Consider the following 21,437-nt stretch of genomic DNA (forward strand, 5'->3'; position numbering starts at 1 on the left):
ATGTTAGCTTTTCTTTTCTAAGTCAGAGTTTAATGAATACACAGAAAGAAAGAAAGAAAGAAAGAAAGAAAGAAAGAAAGAAGGAAAGGAAGGAAGGAAGGAAGGAAGGAAGGAAGAAAGAGAAGGGAAAAGAAAAAGAAAAGAAAATTGTGATGGGTATCCATGCCAAACAGTGCTAATTTCCATGGTTTTATTTTTACCATCTCCCTATGTATGCTCATATATAAAAAAATTTGCCATGATCTCCACCTCGGCCATACCCTCATCCTAAGCAGAGCACATCCTAACAATTCAGCGGGCTCCACTTCGCCAAGGGTTTAAGCAGAGTTCCCGAATTCCTGGGCTGTGCCTGCCTTTCGGCGCATCAGTGAGTCACAGTTACTGATCAACCTACTAATGCCACCGTTCACAAATGGGAATGGGCCAACCCCTGCTGGTGTAATGATCAGCTGGAGGTGCAGTGGGCTGGGCGCCGAACAGCTGACGGTGCTCCTCGTTTCTAGAGGGGGGCCCTTGAGATGACTGTGTGGAGGTAGGCAAGGCTAGGCAACTGTGACACCTCCCCAGGGTCCCTTTGGTGCCAGGGATTTAAGAGCCTCAGCTGTCAAAGAACAATAAATTTCCCTTCAAAATATAAAACATAAATCAGTGTTTCACAAACACTGAAAGGCAAGAAGAAACTAAATCCCCACAATAATGAAAAGAATCCTGTTAATTAAATCAGTAAGGTAGAGAGCTTCCCTCCCAGCACACGGCCCCGCTGAACACTAGAATACCTTGGAGACCAGAGCTGAAATCCAAGCTTTCTCTAGTCTGCAAGCCAGCATCCTGAGGGAACATTTAGAAGAAGAAGCGGGTGGGGGAAATCTTAGAAACAGGACAAGTAAACACGACTTTTTTTTTTTAAGAAGTTGTTGGACAATGTTTATCTAGATAGGGAAGTTGCAAAACAGATTGTAAACGAGGCTCGGCGCGCGTGTGCCAACCTCTTATCAGATCTGCACCTGTCCGGGGTAAGCCGAAAGCCATATCCTGCTGTGAGCAGAGACATAGACTCCAATACATGGTGCTCGGAGGGAAGGGGAGAGATGCCAGTCCTTACTCCAGAGTGTCTCTGTGTTTGATTGGTTGACTTGGTGGATGATTGGTTGGTTGGCCTCACTCTACCGTCGTCTTCCATTTTATTTGCCCCTCAAACTCCCTTGGCTCAAGCAGTTTCTAACAATGATTCCTTCCTTCCCACATCTTCCTTTTCATTCTGCGCAGACACTCGTGGAGATTTGTGGGTTCCTTTAATGTCTGATTAACTGGCTGGTCTACTAAGAGAGAGTGTGTTGCCAGGATTGGGGAAAGTTGGGGTAAACAGGGGTTGTGGTTTCTTAGGAATCCTGGTAGTTCAGGGTCACATGCCTGTTGGGCAAATCACTGACAAATAGCAAGAGCCCTCACAGAAATGAAAACCAACCTGACTCTGTCTACTCCGGTCTTGGGTTTCCCTCTTTTGTTTGGCTGTGTCTATTTCTGATTTTTTGTTGTTTTGAGTCAGGCTGGCCTGGAATTAGCAATGTAGCCCACACTGACCTGAAGTTTGCTATGAAGCCAAGGCTGGCCTGGAATCTCATATCCTACCTCTGCCTCCCAAGTACTGGGACTCCAGGCATATACCACCATACCCAGCTTGAGTTCTGCCCTTCAAGCGCCTCGCAAGCAAGTTACCTCAAAGCCATAGGTTACCAGTTTTTAAAGTGGATTTCATTGCCTTTAAAATACACCAGTATCCATTCCCAGAATCTGAGACCTCTCTTCTGAACCCTTCTAAATGTTTAAGACTACAAAGGAACCCTGGTCTTCCTCCATACCCAACATTTAACTAATCATTAGTCAGTACGTTATAAACGCCACAGAATATGCTTGCTGAATGTTTTTGTTCACTCGGTTGTCTATCTGCGCCCGACAGGCTTTGCTTTGAGTCCTCTGACCGCAGGGGCGAGGTGGTGGGTCTCAGCTGCGTCCCTTTGCCCGTCACCTGTCACCTAGTTCACATCTACACACAAACACAGGAAGATCATTCTCTGTGTTAAAGGTCAACATGTCAGAAGCATTGCAGACAGACTTTAAAAGACAGGGTAACTAGGGTTTGAACCTGGTCCTCATCCATCCTAGGCAAGCCCCCTACCTCTGAACTACTCCCCCAGCCCACGTTAGTTGTTATTGTTGCTGTTGTGATTAGTTTGTTTTTCATGGGTTGGTTTGTTTTGAAATAAGGTCTCATGTAATCCAGACTGACCTTGAGCTGCTTATCTAGCTACTGGCATTTAATTCCTTATTTCCCTGCTTCTGCTTCCCAGATACTGGGATTCCAAGAACGCATCACCATGCCCAGCATGAGCCCTCTTTTTATTCTTTATTTTGAGACAGAGTTGTGCCAAGTTTCCCAGGATAGCCTTGGACTTTTGATAGTTCTACCTCAGTTTCCTGGGTAAGTGAAATTAGCAGGCCTATACCACTAGGCCTATAACCACTAGGATTCACTAACTTTCAAACTGGTAACAAAATTGAGTCCATAACTGCAAGATTGCCACCCCTCAGATCTCACTATACTGCCAATCAGTCACTCTGACAGAAAGTAGTGAATGCAGTGTGGCCCAACCCTAGTACTCTGTAGCTGAGACAAGCTCATAGTGGCAGTAAATGCCCAGACTAATAGCTCGGCAAAGCAGGACAAGATGGCGGCCCCCAATGACCTAGCTGGGTTGTGGATCGTTGTGGTTTCCCTTCTCCATGCTGATTCCTCTCACAACAGCATCTCTGTCTGTCCTTGGTGAGGGGTGGCGTGGATCTCCCAAGATTTTGATTTTTCCTAAGTTTGTCAAATCAAGAAAGACTTAAAGTCATACAGTCTACTAATGAGTCTGTATGTGTGTCTATTCAATATATGTGTGCGTGAGCACACTGCAAGGAACATGTTAGGAAGGGTTTTAAATTATGCTTGTCTTAGCTAATTTTTTAGGAATGCTACTTTTCTTAAGGATGTTGTTGTTTTAACAGTATTTTGAAGGGCTGTGGAGATGGCTCAGTGGGTAAGAGCATTGCTGGCAAGTATACGAACCAAGCTTGAATACCTGAACACCCATATAAGAAAGTGGGCCTGACTCTTCTTCCATCGAACCCCAGTGTTGGAGAGTGGAGACAGGCAGCCCCTAGGGGCTCCTAGCCTAGCCTAGCCAAAATGGTGAACTTCTATGAGCGGGAGAGCCTGTCTTAAAGGATAGGGTGGAGAGCAATGGAAGAAGACACTGACACACATGGGTGCACACGCTCATGTGTACACATTACACACACACACACACACACACACACATCTGGAAATAGCTAGTACACGGTACAACATCTGTGTTCACTGGCTTTACTAATGATCCCTTCAGTCACAAGTGCGTGACTGTCAGCTGGTAGAGCGACTGTTTCAGAAGACAGTGTTAACTGTTTCCTAAAGCCAGAACTTTAATAATAATTTAACAGAGAACATTAAACTAGATGCTGATTTCATGGAGATCCAACTATGCCTCTGCCTGAGTTTACGCTTACCTTTTTAAAATAGCTTCTTCTCAGAGTCTAGCGTGATCTCTGCAGCTCCAGAGCTGTGTAGGGTGGACATAGGAGGATCGCTGTGGCTTCCTGGCTGCCGGACAAGTCGAGAAGCCCAAGTTTAAGATGCAGGAAGAGACCCTACCTCGATAGTACCAGGCCAGAGTGACCCACGTTGCCTGCTCTGGCCTCCATGAGTTCACAAGCACGGGTGCACGCACCTGTGTAAGCGCACACATCTACATACACACGACCACATACACCATGTGCACATACACAAAAATAAAATAAGTGCCAAAATAAGAATAAGTTAATAAATTAAATGGAATATAAACTTCTTCTCAGCCACATCTCTGGGTTAACTTGGGAAGTCACACCAGCTGCCAGTGAGTGGACTTCTGCACTCAGAACTACTTGCTAGAAACCCAGTAGGCACAGCTTCACAAACACAGTAATCAGCTCATTCTAAAGTCCAAAACTAATCAGCATGGCAACATTAGAGGGCTGGGGACATGGTGCCTTCAGGAAAGTTCTGGCTAATAATAATAATAATAATAATAATAATAATAATAATAATAATAATAATAAAACAGAGACAGTGGTTCACCAGAATCCCATGCTGGGAAAGTAGAGACAGGTGAATCCCGGGGTTCCCTAACCACTAGGTCTAGCCAAATCGTTGAGTGCCTGGGTCAGTGACAGACTCTGTCTCAGGGCAGTTGAGGTGCTACAGCTGGGAAAAGGGACCTATCCCGCAAACTTGATGACCTGAGTTGGATTCCCAGACCCAACCAACTAACCAACTACCAAAAGTTGTTCTCTGACCTCCACAAATGTACACACCACACCACACACACACACATCCCATATACACTCACACATCATCATCAGAGCAAATGAAATTAAAAGAAAAAGAAAAAAGAGCTTGTCTCAAGAAATGAGATAGAGAAGTAATGAAGGAAGATCCTGGATGTTGACCTCTGTACGCCACAAACAAGCACACACAGAGAGTGAAAGACATAACATTACAGATTACAATTTACTCTTAACTGTTCCCTTAGTGTGATTTCTCCTGTCTATAGGGGGCCTGGCTGTGATTCAGCCTGGCTTTCTCATGTCTGTAGGTTTTGCAGGGGGAGGCCAAAGGCCTGGTGTGGACAATAGACACACAACTGGCATGAGAGAGGCTGACCCCCTCCACCGTCTGAGGGGTGGGGTGACTGTAACCAAATGCCATTTTCTGTCCGTAGTGTCATCATTTTGACAATTTTAGCACCTTTTCTTTTCCTGGAATGGGGAGAGGGACAGGTGAGGGGCAAGTCTCCTGAGCAGGAATTTTCACAAACTTAAAAAGAGGAGGAATAAAGTTTGCATTCCTCCATGTTTCTATATGACAGATTAAAAGTCACACAGGTATGCAGAGCTGCTTACGCCTTGCCAAGGTGACAGTCTGAACGTTTTGATGTCATCTGCTGGCTGGACCCCTGAGACTTTCCTGGGATCCAAATTCAGTTGACTCACCCGTCCCTTCTGGTGTTCAAGAAAGGAAGGAAAAAGGTCCCTGCTCCTTCTTGTCCCCTTCCTTTATTGTACGCTTTGCTTTGTTTGTTTGATTTTAAAACTGCCATTACGTGGAAGTGTAGCAAGTATAAATAATTGAGAAGATAACTCTGTAGGGAAACCGCTCTCACTGCCTTTGTGCAGAGGCAGCTCATTACAGCTCTGAGCTGCAGCATTCCATAAGAGCAATTATGCAGCATCAGTATGTCATGGATATTAACCAAGGGGAGTAGATAAGACACGGGAAAATCATCTTGTATCTTATTTAATTAAATTTATTTGGTTTTTCCAATAGGTCCTCTCGTGTGCAATTTCTCTGACCACGCCTTAGTTGCTGTGGTCTTTGCAGGACTGGTGCATGGCATTTGTGTTTTTGGCATTCCTCCTCAATTTTGTATAGACCTAAAATGTATTTATATTGGGATTTAATTTCTACCCAAGGAGAGGTTACCCATGAAAATGGAACCATAATTTGGTCATGAGGTTTTTATCCCTCCTAGGGCTTATATAGCCAGTTAATATATGTTAATACAGCAAAGCGAATAAAAGGTTAAACAAGTGGGTCAGGCTTGGAGACTCTTAGAATGCTTACTTCTGCTTAAACGGAAGGAAAAGCCCGTAATGGCGCTCGCCTGACTTTCACCCCCATCATTTTAAGAATTGCTTTGCCAATCCTTCACAGCAAATAGTAATTTTAAGTGGACCAAAACAGAGCTCAGGGTGTTTGCACTCCACAGTAATGATAGAGTAGCCGTGCTCCCTGGAGTCAATAAGCCCAACAATTGAGTCATTTTTGCCTCCTGTGAGTGAATCACTGCTGTTAGCCTGAATGACAGGATTGCCTATAGAGCCAGGGCCCTTCGCCACATTGACCTCATCCCAGAATATCGGGGTTCAGAGGGCAGGCAGGTGGTGTTTAACACCGCTATAAGTAAAAGCTAATTTTGTACATGGAGGATCTGTAAACAAGAAAGTGGAATTGATTGGAGGGTGGTGGGGGCCAGGGAACCTTGGGTGTACATTGAAGTATATTATTCAAAGCAACCCATCCTCACTTCCCATCTCTCTGACCTTCTCTTTTCTCCTTCCCCTGTAGCATCCTCTACCATGCTTCCTGCCTCGTCCTAGCTGACTCACAAGTGAATGGTCCAACACAATGTGTAGTAGGATCAGTTGGCCACAACCCTTCACAAATCTGAATAATAAAATTGCAGGCAGTGTTGCGGGAGGAATACATGTGTATATGTGTGTGTGTGTATATATATATATATATACATGTGTGTGTCTATATACATATATAAATACATAAGTATATATAGTGTATCTATTTTATATAATAATATTGTATGTATTGTATATAATACATAGTGTATCTTTAAAAAATATTTTAACTTTTTAGAGTTTTTTATTTTGCATGAGGAGAGGTGCATGTGTGAAGTCAGAAATAACATGAGAATTAATGCTCTCCGTTTACCATGTGGGTTTTGAGGCTAGACCTGAGGTTATCAGGCTTGGTGGCAAGCCTTAGGCTTACCCTCTGACCCATCTCACCAGCCCTATACTGCGTATCTTATACTTAAGGTTTGTTTGGTTGATTGGTTGGCTGGTTTCTAATAGTTATTGTGAAATAAAAATTTAGGCAGAGCAAAATATCTAATGATAACTTAAAATTGTTAAGTGAGTCAGAAATGAAAACATAGAGAAAATATCCTTGACTAAAATCATTCCCTCATCTTCAAATTACCTTGGAAGTTCTAAGGAGCCTGTTCAGTCAGTGTATTCCTGGGGTCTGGGGTCTGCTGGGGCGCTCCCCTTGGTTTGTACTCCCATTGGGAGGAATTAAAGAAGGGATGGGCCAGCCAGTGCCTGATCATAGGAGTCTGACTCAGGGAAGGTGCAAATTCTTCCTTCAGATTGATGAATGGCTTTGAAGCACGGTTTTCACTGGAAATTCGAATGCCGTGGTTTATTTTAAGAGCTTGGCACCCTAGCACCCCTGAAAATCCCAGGAGCCTGTTATGAATTGATTGGTAACTCCCTTCCCCTTTTAGAGAGTGCTTATCAATTGTGAAGAGCCATGATGTAACTCACAGCAGAAATGAAAACATCCCTACCTCTTATTTCCTTACTGTCCATTATCCCATTGGATTTGACCTGAGACTCTTCGTTTTTGAGAGACAGTTACAGATACCAGTGTTCCTCCAAACTTAAATGGGAGGAAATCCTTAAAAGGGTATAATCGGGGGAAAAATAGATTTCCTTTCTTTTCTCCATCTCAAGTCTTCCTTCCTTCCTTCCTTCCTTCCTTCCTTCCTTCCTTCCTTCCTTCCTTCCTTCCTTCCTTCCTTCTTTCCTTCCTCCATTCCTGCTTCCCCCATTCCTGTTTCCTGCCCCTCACCCCAGAATATACACTCACAACATCTTCTGGACCCCAGTGTTTAATCCGTGCTCCCCATTGAAGTCCAGCACAATGGTGACATCCCACTCCAGTTCTATCTCATGCTATGCATATCACATGCACGCACACATACACACACACGCACACATGCATACACACACACACACACACACACACACCGAACCTGACAGAGCAAGAGACTCCATTTCTGCCAGAGAAGTCCTTCCCCTGTCTGTCTGCTGTCCAGGTAGAGTCACACCTTGTACTGAGTTAGGTGACACTCATTAGGGCAGAACCTGGAAGCCGGAATTATGTCTCCTCTTAGCTCTGCCGTGCTCTAGGGCACGTCATTCCTCAGGAATTAAGCAATGCCACTTGCAGAAAAAAAAATGACAAGAGATTCCCTAATGGTTCTTCTATCGTCAATTCTAAATTATTTCCTGGGGAAGGATCCCTATTTTCATTTGCCCGTTGAGTTGTTGATTCACCAAACATTTTATCGGGGATAGTCGAGACGGTGTCGATAGCAAAGAGCTAAAATATGCTCTCTGTAAGATCAACTAGGTGAGAACCAGACAGGGTAATTGTGGTTATTGCACTGAACAAATTCTTCAGGGAATCTGCTTGCTAATGACTGAGGGTGTGTGTGTATGTGCGCACGCGTGCGCACGCGAATATGTATCTATATGCACTTGTACACAGAGGCCAGAGGATGTGAATCTTTCTCTGCTGCTGCCTACCTTAATGTTTTGTTACTGAACCTATACTAGGTAGTCAGCAAATCCCTTGGATCCTTCTGTTTCTGCTTCCAGCACTGGACAGATAAAGGAACATAGCCTCACCTGGCTTGGATGCTGAAAATCCTAGACTTCAGTCTTGGGCTTGCACTGTGGCAGGCAAAGGAACCAATCCCTAGTCCCAGGAAATGCTTCTTAAACAGATTATGCAACAAAGTTATCCCCAAAGAGGTGTTCTCTGGCAAGAATTTCCAGTGATACCTGGACCAGAAGGCTTCAGAAGGAAGACCATCCCCAGATGGAAGGAATAGTATGACCCTAATTACTTAGCATATTAACTTTAAACTTCTGAATTAATCTTGGACTATTTGTATATCATACAATTAAAAAAATCTGTGGCATTTCAAACCATTGTGGCACTAAATCACTTTGCTGTTAATAAGCAGTGATGTTACAGCTATTCCCAAGAAGACAGAGACCGTTCGAACACCAGTGTTTTCATCTGTGAAAATTACATTAAACTGCACTGGGAATTTTACTAAGAGATGTGGAGCCTGGGTAGATTCTAAAAATCCTCTCAAACCATCGTACATCTAGTTTGCACCTAAAGCTCTAGATGGAACTTTGGAATCAAAGGTTGATGTCTCCATTCCTCTGTAAATGGCAGTTGGGGAGCAGATCCACTAACTAACTGTTTAAAGCTAAAATATTTAAGGAGTAAAGCAGCCACAGCATAACCTCTGGTTTGCTAGGTCTCTTGTGGTTTATAAAGATCTATTTTATGTCTTTTATGATTGCGGGATGATGCTAAAAAATTTGTGGGCAATCATACCATCACATTGGAAACGCTTTCTGTAACATCACTGTCCAAGACACAGGAGGCTACCTGGGTATCAATCCAAGCAAAAGATGTTTCATTTTTTCTTAAGAAAAGGCAATCCGGAAATCTTACTTAGAAACTAAATTTTGATATTTGCACATCGTGTATATGAGGACATTAAGGCATGTGTCTGTGAACAGAATTTTTTTTGCTTCATGATAAAATTATGTTTTGTAATATTTTGAAGATCATTTTTGGTTGTATGGAGATTATTGAAAGTAACTAGTAAAATTTTTTGTTTTAATTTTTTATTTTAACCCCTATTGACAACTTGAATGGAAGTATAAAATGGTTAAATAGCAGTGATTTAAATAGGAGGAATGTTACTTGTATGCATATTTACGATGCTTTATTTGATGGCTCTTTTCCATAATAGCACTTGACTTTCTGTATTTTACTCTTGTGTTACTCCCCCCCTCCCTGCCCCCATTTTGGGTTGAAGCCACTCTAAAGTTTAACACCTGGGAGATTTCTCACTTATGGTTCCCTTTAAAAGTGCTAAAATCTCAGCCTCCCAAACAAGAGACCAAGCCACGGCTTAAAGAAAGAAGTAGTATTGATAAAGGGCCCCAAGAATGTTGCCACCTTTCGGAATGTGTCCGCGGCAAAATTCTTTCTCTTTTAAGCCAGCAGGAGAAAGGAGAGGGGGCTGAGAGCCTGGTCCCTCCAAATGCTTCTGGCAGGCGGGTCTGGTCTTCTGAAACAACCCCTGCCGCTCTTGAAAAAGGAGCCCCTGAAGCAAAGGAAAACTCTGGTGGGGGCATTCACATGCATAGCACCCTCCCCCCAGGGCTTTAGATCACAGGTCCTGGGGCGATTTGGCCTGGGTTGAAGAATAGAGACCTGTGAACCCTTTGTCTCCACACCTCGAGTCTGCTGAAGTGCTGCGTCTTTCACCTTAAAAGCGCATTTAAAAAGAAAAATATGGTTTGTGAGAAGGACACAATTTGGACACCATCACACTTAATGGAGTCCCTTTTAAATGTAACACTCGGTCCCATCCATCCTCTTCTAAGTTACTTGTCACCACCTAGAGAAAACCTGCCCTTGATTATCTTATGCAGTTGCTTAAAAATACAGTGTACGTGTGCTCTCGCCTGTGTGTGTGTGTGTGTGTGTGTGTGTGTGTGTGTGTGTGTGTGTACACGTCATTTAAAACCTCCGATGAACGCCATTGCTAGACTCACTCCTGCTGAGTTTAAGGCACAGTGTGACGGATACGCATGTGATTGTCGTCAGCTTCTAAATCTGTTCTCACAGATCATCTCAGAACTCGAAATGAGCAAGCTAGACCACCTAGAAATAAGGCCATTGTCCATAGGCTTTTATTTACAGTTGCCCGGCCAACGGGATCAGATGGAGGACTTTGTCAAAGCCTGAAGTGTATGAAAAGGTAGTGTTTTTGGAAGTAGCCAAACAGTTGTTGGGTCTTTTTTTTTAAAGTTTACTACTGCTTGAGATCTAGACTGGTCTTAGTTTACTAAATATGAAGGGGAGAGGCCATTTTGAAGAAGTCACTTGTTTTCAGAGTTCACGCTTTCTTTGTCCTTGAGTGTCCCCTAACTTCTCAGCTTAGAGCGCCACTGTCAAGTCATCTAGAAACCCAGTGCGCCTCACTCTACTACAATAAATAGGAATTGAAGAGCAAAGGGACAGTTTTGATCAACTGTACACCATGACATAGCAAACACGGGTTCTCCGAGTGCCTTTGACATAACCTTCCGCCCAGCAAAGCCCAACGCGGAAGTTGTTCTAAATGTCAAAGGCTCCCCAGTTTCATTGCCAGAACCTTATTGGAGTCCACTTCATTTCCCCTTCCTCCCTGCCCTGCCCAAGGGTGTTGAGCCCTCTCAGCTGCTCCATTCTCATCAATCCCGTTCAGTTCATCCTCTACCGGGCCTGGCCGTTGGAAAAGGTCTTCCTCAAGAGGTCCATTGTCTCACTTCCCCACTCAAGGACTTCAGGGTTTCCGTTTAGCTCTAAAGAACCCCATGCTGCTTGCTTGTAAGTTGCCACCAGGTTCCCCCAGAAACCAAAGGAAACTGTCAGCCAGTCTCACCTCGGCTCTCCTCCCTGCTTCTCAAACCCAGGCAGTCCTGGTGGCGTGGACACCTTCCTTCACGCAGCTTTTTATTCTCGTCCCTTCCATTTGTTTGGTTTTGATTTTAAATGGTCTTTCAAACTGGTTCAACTCTCCTCTTCCAAGAGTTTGCTTAGCCTCTCTTCTTCTGGCGCTGGAGAACTAGGCCTTGCCTATGCTCAGTAAGCACTCACAGTGTTCTTTTTGTATTTTTAAATTATGTATTTATTTCTGCTTTACATGCATTGGTGTTCTGCTTGCATGTGTGTCTGTGTGAAGGTGTCAGATCTTGGAGTTACAGGCAGTTTGAGCTGCCATGTGAGTGCTGGGAATTGAACCTGGGTCCTCTGGAAGAGCAGTCAATGTTCTTAACTGCTGAGCCGTCTCTCCAGCTCCTCTGCAAGTGTTCTATACCCTCCTCCCTGATCTTAGTTGTTACCTTGCTCTGCTGCCCCTTGCTAGCCTTGAGCTCACGATGTAGCCCAGACTGGTTTAAAATTGGCTGTCCTCCTGCTTCTGCCTCTCCAGTGCTTGTACTACAGGTATCTATGCACTGCCATGCCCGGGGACCTACCTTTCTTCATGTCTTTAGTTGACTCCGTTGCACTAATTGACTGGATATAGACTGTTATTTATATTAACTTGTGTGCGTTCTCAAAATGGTGACTTTTTTCAGTTTGTTTACGTGTATATGAAGAATAGAAATCTCAAAAGGCATGGTTTGCATTTTCAGATGTTTAGCTATATTTACATACGTCGTTCATATGTCATTAAATTTGGTTTGGGATAACGGCAGACTGTGGACGGCTTTTCAATGGTGACACATGTACAGATTTTTATGACCCTTGAAATTATTCCTACTAATTCTTTCAGGGCTGAAAAGAGATGAGCAAGTACAGTGTTAGGCCGGTTTTCAGCTCCCCACCCACAGAGCCAATGACTGGGAGACAACCCACCCATAGAGGACACAGATGCTCAATAGGAATCACATGGAGGAGAAAGTTAGTGCTCGGTTCATTTCGATTGGTCAGAGGATAAAGTCAGAAATCAAGCTAAATAAATCCCCATTCCCTCTGAACCCAAGACAGGAGGGAGAGGAAGGGCTCTGGAACAGGGCTCTACTGAAAGCGAACCACCGCCTTCTCCTCTCCACATTAGTAACAGCCCCTTGCACCTTTAAAGGAACAGGTATATATAGCCGAGAATCAACAAAAATAAATCTCTATCTGTACTTTTTTTTTTTCACCTTCCTCTGGAGCAGCACAGAAAAATCTATCGAGGTGTTAATGAACTTGTCCCTGGCAAAGTTCATTGCCAGGCACATGTACAGGCATGGTGTGTGTATTGCCGGGCACATGTACAGGCGCAGTGTGTGTATTGCCGGGCACATGTACAAGTGCGGTGTGCACGCACCCACATGCACATATACATGTGATGCCCAAAAGACTGCTTGCTTCTCACGGGCGCACAGCTGACAGGTCGAGAGGACTCCTCTGGGCTGCTAGTCTGCATCCCGCTCAGCTGATGGGCACTTCCAGCTGGGCAAGATTACTGTGGCAAACAAAATCAGACATTCGCAGCCAGTTCAGTTCTCAGCAAGAAAATGCACATGACTTACGTAGATTTTGTTGTTGATTTTTTTTCCTCTTATAGGGTACTCAAGGAAACGCATGTCATTATAAATCAGTAGTAATGAAATCACCATTATGGCATCGTGGAATTGCATTTGCTAAAGCCTTTCTGGACATTAAGTCAGCTTTCAATGATTGATATTATAGACAGTGGATAAGCATTTTTGATGGATCTCTTTGCTCTCAGATGGGGAAAAAAAAAGACCAAGTCTTTTCTCCCCACTGTGATTAACACAGTGCAATGCCATTGCAGAAGGAAAGGATCAGATGTGGTCATCACAGGTTGGTGACACCAAAAATAGAAGCTCACTTAGGGTAAAATTTGCTGTCAGGAAAAAAAAAAAAAACGGAGCCTTCTTTCTGAACCCGGGAACATGTGGTTCATGTGAGCTTGCTTGTAGAGGGTTGCTACAATAAGGCTTCTTTCATACAGGTGTGTTTATGCCCCAGGCTTGCTGGCCACAGTCCATTCCATTTACAGAAGCTGAATTAAACAATAACTACCGCTTGCAAAAAAAAAAAAAAAAAAAAATGGTGGAGGTGGGGGGAAGGGGAGGGGGAAAGGTGAGCGTCAAAGGAGATGCCTGAGAGCTTTGTTAGAGCCAAGAAAACCCGGTTGTAGTTGTCAGGGCTTGTTGATGTTGCTGGGAACGGCACTTTTTTTTTCTCCTGGATTTTGTGGTTCTGCCTTAGGAAAGAAAGTAAAATAGAACGGAAGAACAAAGTCCCACTCTATAAATCAGCAGCTGCTCCTTGCCAGATCAAAGGAATGACATTTTTGCTCCTGGACTTCTTGTCCACTTGAGGGCTTGACAGGCAGCTAACAGCTGGCCCGCTCCACTGTATGAGAGAATCAGCCTACATCTTCTTCCGAGCAGATGACAAGCTAATCAGAGACCTCTCCGTAGCACAGGACGCGTGAGTGCACCTTGACCTCGTCCAACAGCTCGGATACATAATTGCTAAACGGCATGGTGCATTTTTTGGGCCAGTTAATTCTTAGGTGACTTCCATGCAGGAGAAGAATCTGAGATAACGCTCAGTCAAAGGTGATCATGAAGGCCAAAATTATTTTTAAAACTAGAAGATGTGTTGGGATCAGGTCTTAGTGGAAATTATGGCAGGTTTGGAATGTAATGGGAAGTGGCTATGAATGGGGTAACTGATCACCAGGGGAGATGGCAGAGGTTTCAAAGCCCAATCAGCTAGGTGGCCGAGGTGGCCGGGAGCTGGGAACTGGTCATTTTGAAAATGATCACCATTTCTTTGTAGGGCTGGTAGAGATGAATGAAGTTATAGATCTATGTTGCGTGTCTGACAAAGTGGTTTTGAGAACCATTCTTAGGTGTGTAGGATTTTAATGTCAGTAGTAAAGCGTTAGAAGTAATTCAGTTTCTCGTTGATTTCCATCTGCAATAAATCATGGACGGGATGAGGTAATATGCTCTAGCTTATGTCTATTGACTTAGTGTTTTGTCTTTAAGAGGGTAGATTCTAGATATGAATAGCTAAGGAACTTCGAGTGTTTTCCCCTCCCTTGCTTTCAAGTAGCTCTGAAAGATTGCTTTTATAATACATGATAAATAGCCACATGTGAATAACCCAACAGCATTCTGTAAGAGTATCAGGGCTTCAGAGTCGGGACCTGCTCGGATGCTTTGTGACACGTCGCTGGGTGTGAGTGTGCTAATGGAACAGTGCTGGTCGGTGCTCAGCATTCGGAAAGAAATAAAAGATAATTCCCTGTGTAAAGGGAAATTTCTCAGATACTTTTATTAAATAAAAAAAAACTGCAATTGTTCATATAAATCTCGTTAAATACGATGCTCAATTTTATCCATCACCTTTAACCATTTTTTTTCCTAATAGAGAAGAACCATATGTATTATTGAAATTCAGAAAGGATAGAGGTAGATGGAAAGGTGAAACAGGAGTGTGCCATCCTCTCTGGTCCCGAAAGAACCTCTGTTGACAATTTCCACCCAGACATTTCATTGTCCCAGCTTTTACTTTAAGAGACACAGATGGAGTAAAACGAATCAAATTATTATACATTGTTTGTTACCCAAGGCAAGTGATTAGAAGACTCCTTAGATTTGCCGTACTTAAAGAGGATTGTGTAGGCAATGTTTGCTGCCACGAGAGTCACAATTAAAACTTGAACTTTGCAACTTCCGGTTCTTAGGCAGAGCACTAAGATGTCTGACGGCTCTAACTGCAAGGCTTCGACAACTTAAATGTGCAGAGGTCACCCAGAGAACTTCTCAAATGCAGACCTGGGAACAGTAGGGCTGGGTGGGGCGCTGTGATGCTTCTGTACCGCTAACACTCTGGAGGTGGCCTGGAAGCTGCTGGTCCAGGAAATTCAACAGTGGGGAGGAGCTAGAAAGTCACTAAGAGGATGTGTTCGAAAATGAGCCCACTCTGCAACCACACCTGCAGACAGATGCTTCACTGGTGTCTAAAATCACACACATACACACACATGTGGACATGTACATACAAATGCACACAAACATACACACAACACACAAATATACACACACATAAACACACACAAATACACCACCAACATACACACACACACACAAACACACACACACACAACGTTGCGTGTTTACATGAAAGTCTGGTCTCTAGAAAGACCCTACCACATGGGCACATGTTACAAATCACATTGTGATTATCCTGTTAATCACATCCTGTTATCAGTCCAGTACGGATATTTTTCTTAGTCACCCGTCTATTTTTTTACCTTTTTTTCCCTCTTTTTTTGGGGGGGGGAGTTATTGATTTTTATTGAGCTGTACATTTTTCTCTGTTCCCCGCCCTTCCTCTCCCCACACTTTCAACCCTCTCTCATGGTCCCCACGCTCCCAATTTACTCAGGAGATCTTGTCTTTTTCTACTTCCCATGTAGAATAAATAGATCCATGTATGTCTCTGTTAGGGTTCTCATTGTTGTCTGAGTTCTTTGGGATTGTGAATTGTAGGCTGGTTTTCTTTGCTTTATGTTTTAAAACCACTTATGAGTGAGTACATGTGATAACTGTCTTTCTGGGCCTGGGCTACCTCACTCAAAATGATGTTTTCTAGCTCCATCCATTTGTCTGCAAATTTCAAGATCTCGTCATTTTTTCTGCTGTGTAGTACTCCATTGTGTAAATGTACCACATCTTCCTTATCCACTCTTTGGTTGAGGGGCATTTGGGTTTTTGGTTTTTTTTTTTTTGGTTTTTGGTTGGTTGGTTGGTGTGTTTTGTTTTGTTTTTCAATGTGGGGTTTCTCTGTGTAACTTTGGAGCCTGTCCTGGAGCTCGCTCTGTAGACTAGGCTGGCCTCGAACTCTCAGAGATCCAATCATCTCGACTTTCTGAGTGCTGGGATTAAAGGTGTGTGCCACCACCGCCTAGCTCTATTCTTCTTTATTAACTGTAAGGGAACAGAACGTTTTAGGAATATTGATGAGCTGTGTTGTGACATTAGCATCAATGAGCCCTTCCTCTATAGTAGGCGGTTCTCAAAGAACCTCACACATACACAACTCTGGCTGTCAGTCCTGGAAACATCCCAGGCTCCCCCAACTCTCCCCCCGTCGGTAGATAGGAAGGAAAGGGAGGTGGGAAAGTGGTAAGGAACACAGGCCCTTGGCTTGTTGTCTTTCTTTGAGGAGAGGGTCTACAATGTGGGACAATGCTTAAGAGGACTGTGGCCAAAGTTGAGTGTTTTAGTGAATAAGCTGTGTGGGTGTTGGCGACTGCAGGGGAGCATTAGATAAAGCAGCTGGAAAGCCACACCTGACATTTAGGGAAATGAACTGTCACCCACTTGATAACTTTGCCCTGGGCCTTTCGCTCGTCTGCAGGAGCAGTCTCTCCACTCCAGGCAAATTCATAAGGCTCCAGCGTCCCCGTGCTTCCACACTAAGATCATGTTTTCATATTGTAAGGGTATGAGTATTTATTTCCCGTGTTTTTACAGGTGTGGGCAAATCTAATATTCTATCCAATTATAATTACACTGGAGCGCAAGGACGTTAGTTATGATCTGTGAATGTGTCCTCAAGTCGTGCATGAATCTCATTCATTTACCTCACTTTGCTCAAAGTTGTCTTTGGGCAAAGATTCCATGTCTGAACACCTTGGATGTATAGTGCGATTCAGTCATTTTCAAGTCCAAGTTCTTGTTCAACAGTGTGAAACCCTTCTAACTCACTTATTCAACTGGAGACCAGACACAGAATAAAACTTGTTTTCTTTGTTTGTTTGTTGTTTGTTTTTTCATATTGAGAAAAAAAAACCTAACCGACTGATTTTCCAAGGTTGAAACGCCACTGAAATCCCAAGCAGGAGCACGCTGACAGGCAAGTCCTGCAGCTAGGCCAAGTTGAACCTTTTTGTGTGTTTTCACCGAGCCCCTGTCACCAAGCTCCCCACCACACCTTTTCCAAATTGATCTGATCCCTTGTCAACAGTTCAAGCCTCTTCCTTGACAACACCAATCCAAGGGACAGCTTCAAATCCTGCTACCCTGAGAGTGTTCAGGGCTGGCTGCTTTCCAAGAGGGGCAGCACAGGGAGAGAGGCCTATGCTCTCCAACAAAGGAATGTTGCTGCCTGGAGGAGTGGGTTACCAGGTGTGGCAAGAAGTTAGTGAACCAGAAAGAAGGGATTTAGCAGCCATTTAAAAGGGGTGGGGGAATCACCTTCCAATCCAGAATGACATCTGAGTCTACTCCCATCAGCCTTAGCTATGCTTTGGAGTGAAAGCCTTTAAAAGAAAATGCAGTGGTCAGATTTCAGGGGGCGGGGGTTGTGGGGGGAGCATGCAAAGCTCAAATTGTTAGGTTTTCCTGAGATGGCTGGTGGTCTCCAGAAGGTCTCTCCAGCAAGAGTCGGGTGGGCTTCAGTGACTTTTGCTGTCTGGAGTCCATCCCTTTGACTCTACTGAGGGTTAGTTTGCTGTTGTTGTTGTTGTTATTTCTAAATTGACTTAGAAAAGCCTCCTGATTCTTGGAAAGTCACTGAATTTATTTCTATAATTAAGTTATTTTAAGCTAAGAGTCTCGGTATATAAGTTTGAAGGATTACACATACTAATGCATTTTCTAGTTAAGTAAAATTTAAAGATGCAAATAGTCTCAGGAGACTCTCTTCGAAGCTTTTGTGTGAGCCTGGGCACTAACTTCATGCTCAATACAAATCAATAGAACTAGTGTAGTTTGGGGTACTCACCCCCTAGGGAGTCACTAATTCAATTATCTGAAGTCCTTAAAAAAAGTCACAATGAGGCTAATGAAATTTTTTTCTAAGGGAAATCTGGAGAAGGCACTAGATTTATTAACACATTTTCCATACAAGTTGTACAAAATTCAGTTTTAAAAAGCTGTTGAATATCGAAGGAGACTTTATACCAGGGTTAAATTGCACTAATAAAAAAGTATATTGTATGTCTGCAACTTCAAAACCATGCTAAGGTGACTAAAACTTAGTGAGTTGTGTTTCTTGTTGTCTCTTTCTTTCTCCTTTCTTTCTTTCTTTCTTTCTTTCTTTCTTTCTTTCTTTCTTTCTCCCTTCCTTTCTCTCCTTCTTTCCTTTCCTTCTTTCTTCTTAAATATCAGATACAGATGAAAACCTAACAGTCTTTGGATTGGAAATAACTCGTGGGGGTTTTCATTAAAGTTGGGTGCAGCTTGCTGCATTTTGGTTACTTGGATGTCTTCAGCAATTTTTCAAATGTTTTGGGTTTGGCAAAGTCCAAAATGCTTTTTGCCAAGACCCTCTTTTCCCCTTATTTTTTAAACCCGTGTGAAATGCAGGGATAACTTAATCCATATGTGTCTGATTCATTTACACTTAACTCATCAAAATGTTATTTCGTGAGACCCATTTAATATCCAAGAAACCTTTTGAGCCTTTTAAAGATGAATCTTTTGTCTTTGAAGCAGGAAGTTGCATTTTTCCATATGAATGAAGCTCTGGCCTTGAATGACTGGAGATGAGTTGATTTTTCAACTTAGCTGCTTGAGAGTTTAAGTAGAATCAAAACTTGATATTATGTTGACTATCTGCAGAAAGGAAAGGTCATTCTTAAAATATAATCAGAGGAAGTAGAAAAGATTTATGTCAAATCATTTAGGGAAAGACTATATATGGCAGTTCATGTTGGGAATTAACGAAATAAAAAAATCATTTCTTATTTGATTTTTTTCATCTCTGAATTAAATGGCTCCATTTTGAGTTCGTGAGAGTATTTTCTAAAAGGTGGTGCCCCATGGGTCATCAGCATGGGGGAAGGAGAGAGTTGTCATTTTAATTTTTAAGATCACAATTTTTTATTAAAGTGAGCACATTATTAATTTTAATAACATCTATGGCGTTAATAAACTGTTCCGAGATTAGGGCAGTTGACAATTGGCAGGAGTTTTATGTTCAGAGATTTCTGGAGGAAAAAAAAGAAAACAACAGCAAAAACAGGGGCCCATATGTTTTCCAAATCCTGTATGATTTGAAAGAATGCATTGGAATTATGAAACAGTACTGGGGACCAAAAGCACTGAGAATAAAGCTTCACAGAGGCTGCGTGGAGCCCACATGAGAGTGTAAAATCTCTGTGACCCTCTGTGAAAACCCTCCCTGCCCCGTAAAAATGTGTAGGGTCTTCTTTCTTTCAAGCCTTCCAAGGAGCAGTGAGCAAAGAAAGGCCATTGCCATAAGAGCTAGTGAACATGCTGTCCACGCCATGGAAACTAGCTGAAAATGTGAGGCCCGAGTGGCATTGCCAAGTTCAGCCCTTCTATAAAGACCTGCTAGCACACAGAATGCTTTTTCTAAATGTTCTGCATTGTTGGATCACCCCCATTGAACAACCTTTTGAGAGGATCCCCATTTTTACTAGTGTAAACATTCTGATGAGTATCCAAAGAAATGACCTTTGAGTGAACCTCTAACCTTCCCAGTAATTATTTGTTTGAGACAGTGTGAAGTTCTCCTGCTGAGAACTAAGAACCAGGATGCCTTGCAGCTCGGTGAGGGTGGGAGTGTTTGCGGGAAGAGCAGAGGGAAGCATAAATAAAGGAGCAATCTCCAGATGTAAATAATAAAGGAATAAAAAGGAGGAAACCTCGAAGGGTAGGCAGCAATTTGTTTCTCCTAAAAGACTGACCTACAGGAGAAAACAAAAACAAAGCAACAACCCACCACACAACAGGACTGGCAGCAATTGAAAAGGAGGAGCTGCCCCTCTCTACCAGAAACATGGAGACAGACCAAAAGGAACCTGCTCTTGGCTTCTCTTGGTCTTCACTGAACCTGTGAGAAGAGCCCCCCCCCCCCCCCCGCCCCAAGAGGGAGAAAGTAGAAGTCAGCCCTCCTAGGCCTCAGATAAATTCTTTTAACCGATAGGAGGGTTGCTTCGGAAAGTCTTTGTGACCTGGTCTGGTCAGCAACATTTCAGGGGACAGAGGGGATAGAAAGGAAGCTTCAACTCTCATTTTTCAGCTAACTGTACTTACAGTAGCCAGCACTTTCCTCCCCAAAAGCCAAGGGATTGGACATTCTTGATGACTGGGACGTCCTTTCTTAAGTACTAAAGAAGTTCCTTCATTGTGTTGCAAACAGCACATGCAGAGGGCTCCTTTGGTTTTCTCCTGGCTGTTTTTCATCAGCCCGACTGGATTCTCACCAGAGAGCTCAAAGTAGGCTACGTGTGCTCACTGTCCTCCTCCAAGCGACTTACTGCCAATCCTTGGAATTCCTCAGAGAATGTACTTTCAGGTCCTGCCTGGAGCCCCATGTGGACGAATTGATCATTAAGTCCCCCAGATGCTTAAGATTTGAAAGGAGAGAAGCTGACCAACAAATGTTATCGATAGAAAGCTTTTTTGCAGGACCAGCTAGCTGTATGCTCCCGACCACCGGCCCCTCCCTAACCTAATGCAGGGCCACTGAATCTTTCCCAGAAGTTCATACGCGTGGGGGAATACCATCATTAAAAGCGTGGGGACAAGGGTAACTCGCAAATGGTAGAAAATTGTTTTGTTTTTATTAAATTTGCAGAAATAAAGGAGATTTCTTATTGTCTTACTCTGTTTGTACATGAATATTTGATGGGCATTATTAAACATTAAAGTAACATGAAGTAGGCACTTATTTTTGGATTTTCAACAAAATTAGATCCAGGCTTCTGAGACAAAATAACCGCCGCTCCTCACATTCCTGGGAGTCAGCAACCGCCTGATTTGAAAACGTTTCCCGGGTCCTAATATCAACCATGTGGACCTGAGGCTGGCTTTCGAGTGGGTTGAAAGGTGGCTGAGTTTATGGTTGGCAGTTAGCTTATCCACTGCCCTGGGTGTCCCTGCTTTGGCTGCAAAGGCCGCCCCCAGCTGGCACTGACCTCTGAGTGACCCCTAACTTTACAGGCTTAAGCTGCAGGAGTTGCCCCAAGACCAGAAGTCTTCGGGCCCAGCACTTACTACTGCTGTGTTGGTGATAAAACTTCAGACAGCCTAATTGATGGCTTTGCTGACCTAACAATACCTTGTGAAAGCCGAGTGCCAGAGCCTGG

At 43.4% G+C, this 21,437-nt stretch overlaps 1 protein-coding gene across 6 annotated transcripts in view; it reads left to right on the plus strand.

Annotated features, from left to right (window-relative positions):
- The window catches only part of Meis2 (Meis homeobox 2), a 207,583-nt gene that overhangs the window by 179,938 nt on the left and 6,208 nt on the right, over nucleotides 1-21,437 (plus strand). The window lies entirely within an intron of this gene.

Source organism: Myodes glareolus, chromosome 10 (assembly GCF_982192425.1).
Source record: "Myodes glareolus chromosome 10, mMyoGla1.1, whole genome shotgun sequence".
Lineage (NCBI taxonomy): Eukaryota > Metazoa > Chordata > Mammalia > Rodentia > Cricetidae > Myodes > Myodes glareolus.